The sequence below is a fragment of the Sapajus apella genome, unplaced genomic scaffold, assembly GCF_009761245.1.
Source record: "Sapajus apella isolate SASKATOON/1434 unplaced genomic scaffold, GSC_monkey_1.0 scaffold118, whole genome shotgun sequence".
NCBI classification, from domain to species: domain Eukaryota; kingdom Metazoa; phylum Chordata; class Mammalia; order Primates; family Cebidae; genus Sapajus; species Sapajus apella.
Window position 1 is genome coordinate 3,784,181 of NW_022437058.1, and position 7,809 is coordinate 3,791,989.

A 7,809-nucleotide genomic window follows, 5' to 3' on the forward strand; every position below is an offset into this window, starting at 1 on the left:
AGAGATTAAAAGAAAAAGAGAGAGAAAAGAAAGAATGAAAAGAAAGGAAAAAGAAAGAAGAAAGAAAAAAAGAGAGAGAGAAAGAAAGAAAGAAGGAAGGAAGAAAGAAAGAAAAAAAGAAAGAAGAAAAGAAAGCAAACCTCGAGGGCCAAGGACATCCCCAGCTCTTTGTTTTGGGGACAGAGCTGGGGTTGGAGCCTGAATCTCCCATAGTGAGAGACCAGAACACAGCAAGAGACAGAGCCAGGTCAAGCAGATAAAAACCGCATGCCAGTCCGGGCGCAGTGGCTCACGCCTGTAATCCCAGCACTTTGGGAGTCCAAGGAGGGCAGATCGCGAGGTCAAGAGATCGAGACCATCCAGGCCAACATAGTGAAACCCCGTCTCTACTAAAAATTAAAAAAAAAAATTCGCTGGGTCGTGGTGGTGCGCGCTTGTAGTCCCAGCTACTAGAGAGGCTGAGACAGAAGAATCACTTGAACAGGGAGGCAGAGGTTGCAGTGAGCCGAGAATGCGCCACCGCACTCCAGCCTGGTGTCAGAGTGAGACTCCGTCTCAAAAACAAAACAAAACAAAACAAAACAAATCAAAACAAACAAGAGAACCCAGCGTACGCCATAGAAACCGGCAGATATAAAGATGTGGAAACTGAGCGGGGCCTGTCTCTCAGGCCAGCTTCGCTCCCTCCTCCCGGCTGCAGGGGCTTGATCTGCAGAAAGGACTTCTGTCTCCATGGAAACAGCAGAAGCAGGGGAGGGGAGCCGGGCCTAGCTGGTGACAGTCAGGCAGAAGCGTGGGGAGGGGGGCTTGTAAACACCAGGAAGCCCCTGACCTCCCCCCTCCTTCCCCCTTCTCCCCCTAGCTCCAGGCCTGCCTGGGGGCGATGCCAGCTGTAGAGGGGGTCTTTCAGGGCAGGGCGCTGTTTGGAAACCAGAGCACCATTCACTTTCTGCTCCTTGGATTTGTCTCTACAAGTATAAGGTGGGAAGGGGGTTTTGAGTTGTCACAAAGTCGCTTGGCCACAGTGGGCCTCTCCAGCCACCCCTGGGAGCTCTGGGACCCCCAGATGACCCCTTAAATCTTTTTTTTCTTTTCTTTTTCTGAGTGTTGCTCTGTGCCCAGGCTGGAGTGCAATGGCACGATCGTGGCTCACTGCAATCTCCACTTCCTGAGCTCAAGCAATTCCCCTGCCTCAGCCTCCCAAGTAGCTGGGACTGCAGGTGCCTGCCACCACATCCAGCTAATTTTTTTTTTGTATTTTTAGTAGAGACAGAGTTTCACCATGTTGGCTAGGATGGTCTCCATCTCCTGACCTCATGATCCACCCACTCAGCCTCCCAAAGTGCTGGGATTACAGGCGTAAATCACCGCGCCCAGCCCCCTTAAATCTTTTTGATTTAAAAAAGCCTCCTGGAAAAAAAAAAAAAAAAAGGCCGGGCATGGTGGCTCACGCCTGTAATCTCAGCACTTTGGGAGGCCAAGGTGGGTGGATCACCTGAGGTTAGAAGTTCAAGACTGGCCAACATGGTGAAAACCTGTCTTAAAAAAAAAATACAAATAAAAATAAAAAAGAATAAAATATTGAAATAAATAAAAAAGCCTCCTGGGTTCAAGCAATTCTCCTGCCTCAGGCTCCTGAGTAGCTGGGATTACAGGTGTGTGCCGCCATGCCTACCTAATTTTTATTTTTATTTTTATTTTTTATTTTTAGTAGAGATGAGGTTTCACCATGTTGGTGAGGCAGGTCTCGAATTTCTAACATGATTCGCCTGCCTTGGCCTCCCAAAGTGTTGGGATTATGGGTGTGAGCCACCTTGCCCGTTTTTTTTGTTGTTGTTGTTTTTGTTTTTTGTTTTTGTTTTTTGAGATAGGGTCTTTCTCTGCCACCCAGACTGGAGTGTACTCTCTGTTACCCAGGCTGGAGTGCAGTGGGGAAACCATAGCTCACTGCAGCCTCCACCTCCTGGGTTCAAGCAATCCTCCCACCTCAGCCTCCTGAGTTGCTAGGACCATAGGTGTGTGTCACTGAGCCTGGCTAATTTTGTTGTTGTTGAGATGGAGTCTCGCTGTGTTGCCCAAGCTGGAGTGCAGTGAGGCAGTCTCAGCTCACTTGAATCTCTACCTCCCCAGTTCCAGTGATTCTCCTGCCTCAACCTCCCAAGCAGCTGGGACTACAGGCACAGGCCACCACACCTGGTTAATTTTTGTATTTTTAGTAGAGACGGTTTTGCCATGTTACCCAGGCTGGTCTCGAACTCCTGAGCTCAAATAATTCTCCCACTTCGGACTCCCAAAGAGTTAGGATTACAGACGTGAACCAGCTATGCACAGCCTAATTTTTAATTTTTTGTAGAGGTGGGATCTTGCTAGGTTGCCCAAGCTAAGAGCTTTGTCTCTATTTCTGAAAAATATGGGTATAGGACACAGGAGCCAGGCTTCCCCTGCCTTCATCCCTCCTCCCTCCTTCCCGGAAGCCGAAGCGGGAGTGCAGATGCAGTGGATCTTTGTCAAACAGCTGCAGTTCCCGCCGCCTCCACCCCACCCTACCTTACCTGGGCTGTTGCCTGAGTCCCTTTGCTGGCAGCAGCGGTGGCCACAGAAGCAGGCGCCCAGCACCATTGAGGCCACACCTACGCTCCCCACTCCCCCAGCAGCACGAAGAGGAGTCCTGGGTGGGGGGAGAAGGGATGGTCTAAGCAGGAGGTTGGGGACGGCGACGGGGAAGGAAGTCACTGTGGGAGGAAGATGCTGGGGGAGGGACATGGGGCAGGGCCCACCTGGGAAGTTTGGGGTGGGGTTTCTGTTCTGTGGGGGGACATCTACAGACAGGAAATCTATGTTCTGGGAGGATGCCAGACTCCTGTACCCTCCAAGGACAGAGCTCACAAAGGGGGATGTAAGTGTTCCTCCTCCTGCCAGGCTTTGTGGTTTTGGGCAGGTGTTTACTCTGAACCTCAGTTTCCTCTTCTGAAAAGTGAGGCTCAGCAGGTCACAGTGACTCATGCCTACAATCCGAGCACTTTGGGAGGCTGAGGCAAGGGGATCACTTGAGGTCAGGAGTTCAAGACCAGCCTAGGCAACATGGTGAAACCGTCTCTACTAAAAAGATAAAAATTAGCTGGGCGTGGTCTGCGCACCTGTAGTCCCAGCTACTCAGGAGGCCGAGGCAAGAGAATCACTGGAATCCAGGAGGCAGAGGCTGCAGTGAGCCAAGATTGTGCCACTGCACTCCAGCGTGGGTGATAGAGCAAGACTCTGTCTCAAAAAAAAAGAAAAGAGGGGATGGGGAGTTGGGGAGAGATAGCATGGGGAGAAATGCCAGATATATGTGATGGCACAAATCACACTGCCATGTGTGTACCTATGCAACAATCTTGTATTTCTTCACATGTACCCTAAAACCTAAAATGCAATTAAAAAAAAAAAAGAAAGAAAGAAAGAAAAATGAGGCTTATGGTTGCTGTCTGGTTGGGTCATTGTGGAAAACTGCCAGCTCGGACTTGCCATTGTGAGCTCTGCCATCGTTGTCCTGGGGCTCCTGTTTGGTTGTTTTTTTGTTTGAGTGTGGACTCTGAGCCACGCCATTTTACAGATGGGGAAACTGAGGCTCAAAGCACCTAAGTCTCTTGGCAAGGGTCCCCTATCCAGGAGGCAGCGAGGACCAGCTTTGAACAAAGCCCTTTCTCACCTCAGCTCAGAGAAGGTAACACTTAGGTTACTTGAGCACTTACTATATCCAGACCCTGTGCTAAGCACTGCTTTGTTGTTGCTGTGTGTTTTTCTGGAGACAGGGTTTCTCTGTGTCATCCAGGCTGGAGTGCAGTGGCAGGCATGATCATAGCTCACGGCAGTCAACAAATCCTGGGCTCAAGCGATCCTCCCACCTCAGCCTCTCAAGTAGCTGGGACTGTGGGTGCATGCCACCATGCCTGGCTAATTTTAGAATTTTTTGTAGAGATGGGATCTTGCTGTGTTGGCCAAGCTGGTCTCGAACTCCTGGCCTCAAGCAATCCTCCTTCCTCGGCCTACCAAATTGCTGAGATATCAGGAGTGAGCCACTGTACTTGGATTATAGCACTTTAGCTATAATCCCTCTAAAGTCACCTAGCCTGATGAGGAAACACTATTCACTGTATTTTGACAGCAGAGGGAACTGGCACAGAGAGGTCAAGTCACTTGCTCAAGGTCACATAGCAAGAAAATGAAACAGAGGCTTGAATCCAGGTTTGTATAATTTACAGGAACCCCAGCCTAAAGGCTGTGAATGCCCCAATTAAGATAAGCTCCGGCACCCCAACCCCTTCCTCTTACAGCCTCTGAGGTTGGCAGGCAATCTCTGGGGGCTACCAAGCTGCTGTTTGTGGTTGGAGGGGGTGGGGAAACCAGCTGTGTGAGGCTGGACCCATGCCGGCTCCTCCGCTCTCAAGCTGCCAATGCACAGCCTGGTGCCTCCACCACCCCGCCTCCTCTAATTGCCTTAATTGGCCCCTTTGACATTGGAGGGGTGGGGGAAGGTGGGTAAGGCAGCCATAACACATCCCTCCCTTGAGGCAGGCACTTGTCCCTGCCAGCAGGCTGGTCCTACCAGCTGGAGAGGAACAGGCATCTCTAGCGGCTGGGAGCTGGGAGCTCCCTTCTGCCAGAGGGGGCTGGCAGAAGTTTATCAAGCAATAGGGGCTTGATAAACTCTCACATATGCCACATTGAGCCAAAGATGAGCACATGTGTGACAAAGATTGGACTGAGCTGAAGCCACTCATGCATCTCTGGCCAAGTGAATATGACTGTATATGCAGAGAAGACGCAAGAGATCCTAGTAGAATCTACAAGCTAGTGTAGACTTGAACACAGCCTGTGGTTAGCAGGTGCTCCTTTGCCAAGTTGCAGATCCATCAGCACACTGCAGAAGCCTAATTGGCTGTGAGCGTAGTCTGACTAACCTCCAGCTGGAAGCTGATGTATGACGTCACGGTGGCAAAACCTAGGAAGCAGGGCTTAAACACAAAAATAAGGAGAAAGCAGCCACACATTGCTGAGGAGACAGAGTTCATAAACAAAACAAAAACAATAGCACGCAAAAGGGAATTGGAATCCAGAGTTGCTTCAATACATTGTCTCAAATGTCAAGTATTCAACAAAACATTACAAGACGTACAAGGACCCATCCTCAGAAGAAAAAAAAAATGCAATAGAAATTGTGTCTGATTGTCCCCAGATATTGGATTCACCAGACAGAAGCTTCAAAGCAAAGCAGCTGTTACAAATAAGTTCAAAAAGCTAAAGAAACTCATATTTAAATAACCAAAAGAGTGGATTACGGTAATGAATCAACACATAAAAAAACCCCAGTAAAGACGGAGGTTATGAAAAAAATGAATAGAAATTCCAATTCAGGAATTGAAAAATACAATAACTGAAATGAATCATTTTCTAAAGGGTTCTAAAGGTATCTCCTGTAGTTTGGATGTGGGTCGTACCCACCAAGACTCTCACTGCAATTCCTAGTGTGGCAGTGTTGGCAGATGGGGCCTTGTGGGAGATATTTGGGTCATGGGGACAGAATGAATAGATTACTGCCATCCGAGGAACGGTGTCCTCTCTTGCAGGACTGGATTAGTTACCTTGGGAATGGGTTTTCCTTCCTGTGTTTGGTCTCTGCACATGCCTGCTTCCCCTTCTATTCCCGCCCGTGAGCTGAGTTCCCAGCCACCAGAGGTAAGCCAAATAAACCTTTCTGTTTATAAATTACCTAGGCTCAGGTTCCGTTACAGCAACACCAAAAGGACTAAGACAGCATGAAGGCAGAATTAAGAAGGTGGAATAAACAAACAGCAAACTTAAGGATAGATCGATAAAACTTGTTTAATCTGAAAACAAATAGAAAACAAAATTGAAGAGAAAATGAAAACAACATGACATCCTGCCCCTGTGAGACAATGTCAAGTGTACCACCATAAATATAATGGAAATCTCAGAGGAGCAGAGAAAGAAAGAAAAGGAGACAGAACAGTATTTGCAGATATAATGGGCCAAACTCAGGAATTATTTTTTTTTTTTTTGAGACGGAGTCTGACTCTGTCTCCCAGGCTAGAGTGCAATGGCGTAATCTCGGCTCACTGCTACCTCCACCTCCCAGGATCAAACGACTCTCCTGCCTCAGCCTCCTGAGTAGCTGGGACTATAGGTGCACGCCACCATGCCCAACTAGTATTTTTTTGTATTTTTAGTAGAGACGGGGATTCACCATGTTAGCCCAGATGGTCTCGATCTCCTGACCTGGTGATCTGCCCACCTTGGCCTCCCAAAGTGCTGGCGTTACAGACATGAGTCACCGAGCCTGACTAGGAATTTGATTAATCTGGCTGGGCGCGGTGGCTCAAGTCTGTAATTCCAGCACTTTAGGAGGCTGAGGCAGGTGGATCACCTGAGGTCGGGAGCTCAAGACCAGCCTGACCAACATGAAGAAACCCTGTCTCTACTAAAAATACAAAAATTAGCAGGACTTAGTGGCCAATGCCTGTGCTCCCAGCTGCTGGGGAGGCTGAGGCAGGAGAATTGCTTGAACCCAGGAGGTGGAGGTTGTGGTGAGTGGAGGTCTGAACCCTGGTCCATATGACTCCAGATCCCAGCTCCCTGCCCACCAGCCTTTTCTGGGGGCAGCAGGACACAGACTGGCCCTCAGGGGTTCATGTTGCAGATGGAACAGACTTCAGCGGCTGACTCTGATGCACTCCAGAGCCTGGGAGGGGCAGCATGCCATCTGGAGGACTCAGAGGATGGCACAGAGAAGGTGACAGTGGGCTGTGTCTTGAAGGAACAGATGTTTGCCAGTCGTGGAAAATACGCTCCAGAGAGAAGCCCCCAGAGACACAAAGATGTGGAATCATGGATGAGTGTGGCCTAGGGGTAAATTCAGGGAAGAGGGTCCAGATGGAGTGTGTGTGTGAGTGTGCCTTTGTGTGTGTGTGCATGCACACTTGCATGGAGAGATGAGAAAGAGCTGCTGGCGCCTCACAGCTCTCCAGGGAGCTCCATGCTGTGTGGGGCTGCAGTGGGCTCAGTGCAGACAGCAGACAGGTTCGGGAAAAGCGATTGTTACATCTCAGCATAGTGTTTTCAAGGCTCAGCTATGTTGTATCAGAAATTCATTCCATTTGTGGCTGAATACTGTTCCATTGTATGAATGTAGCACATTTTCTTTATCCATTTATCTGTGGGTATATGCTGGCTGTTTCTACCCCTCTGACTATTTTGAATGCCATTGTGAAAACGGCTATACAAGTACCTGCTTGAGCCTCTGCTGTCACTTCTTTCGAGGATGTACTTAGACATCCTCCAAGTAAGTGGAATTGCTGGGTCATATGGTAATTTTGTTTGGCAATTTTGTTTGGCTTTTTGCAGAATCACCATGGTTTTTTTTTTTTTTTTTTTTTTTTTATATAGCAACTGTACCATTTTACATTGCCACCAACGTGGCACAAGCATTCCAATTTCTCCACTTTCTCAACAGTACTTGCAACTTCCATTTTAAAAATAACTGTACCAGTGGGAGTGAGGTGCTATCCCACTGTGGTTTTCATGTGTATGGTTTGGAATCATTACATTTCCCTAGTGATCAGCTGATATTAAGCATCTTTTCAGGCGCTTATTTGCCATTTGTGTTTCTTTTTTTTTTTTTTTTTTTTCTTTGGAGACAGAGTCTCGCTCTGTCACCAGGCGCCAAGCTGGAGTGCAGTGGCACGATCTCAGCTCATTGCAACCTCCACCTCCTGGGTTCAAGCAATTCTCCTGCCTCAGCCTCCCAAGTAG